The following is a 1,105-nucleotide window of genomic DNA, read 5'->3' on the forward strand; positions in this document are numbered from 1 at the left end:
ATGACTCACAGAGGTAGGTGACCCATTGCTAGTATGACTTATAGTGACTAGACTTATGCCCCCAGCATGACTTGCAGCGGTTGAAAGCTCATCTCCAACATGACTAGCAAAGGTTGGTGATTCATTTCTAGTATGACTTGCAGTGACTAGATTTATGCCCCCAACATGACTTGTAGCGGCTGAAAGCTCATCTCCAACATGACTAGCAGAGGTTGCTAATGAATGGATAGAACTATTCTTCTTCTTTGTCTTCCTCTTTCTATTCTTTTTAGATCTCTTATTACAAGAGGGAGGAGAAAGATGAATAATAGATTTCTCTTTTAAATAAGATGAACCATTAACACCCATTTGATGCCCTTGAAATAAAGCATTCATTTGAGAAGCTTCAAGAACATCTGGAATATTCGGAGTGGACCATAGCCAAACTGGTAGTCCAACATTCAATCCAGGAATATTCAAAAGTGGCCATCAAGGGGGTACCAACATTTCCAAAGAGAGGAAAAGCACAAGGATCCCCTTTTGGAAGGGTATCGTGGTTGGTCTCCATAGGAATATTGGGCATACCAAACTTATTCGTAGATCCCCCCCTTGCGGGAATGTACGAATGAAATTCCCAAGAAGAGAGATGCACAATCAAAACCTTTGCCCTTAAGGAGGCAACTCCATAACTTTCAAAAGCAAGATCAAAAGCCTTTCAAGATCGGTAGAGTAGTAGGTCAATCACTTAGAATCTAAGGTCCAAAAGTGACAAGACAAATCCACCTAAAGCCAACTAAATCCAAAGAGAAAATAGAACTCGACTATAACGTCCCTAAAGATGCAACCAATTAAGCAACTTCCAATTATTTTTGCTCCGGGTGATGAGGACTGGACACCAAAATACAATAAGTGAAGTAAGGGACCTTCCAAATATAGTCTTGGATAATGATGGCCTAGGCCTACCAGCGAAGGTGACAAAAACAGTTACGTTGACCTCCAAACAAAAGCCTTTGTCGGTGCAAGCACCCAAGCTTCACAAGGGTACCCTCCAGAAGTACTAATGAACATGATGCAACATCTGCCTCAGGTGCTGCGGGATTCCCCTCCGCAGCCACCTATGTGATCC

Source organism: Pinus tabuliformis, chromosome 2_2, assembly GCF_031772625.1.
Source record: "Pinus tabuliformis cultivar Carrire ecotype Pingquan chromosome 2_2, CPIR1, whole genome shotgun sequence".
Classification (NCBI taxonomy): Eukaryota; Viridiplantae; Streptophyta; class Pinopsida; order Pinales; family Pinaceae; genus Pinus; species Pinus tabuliformis.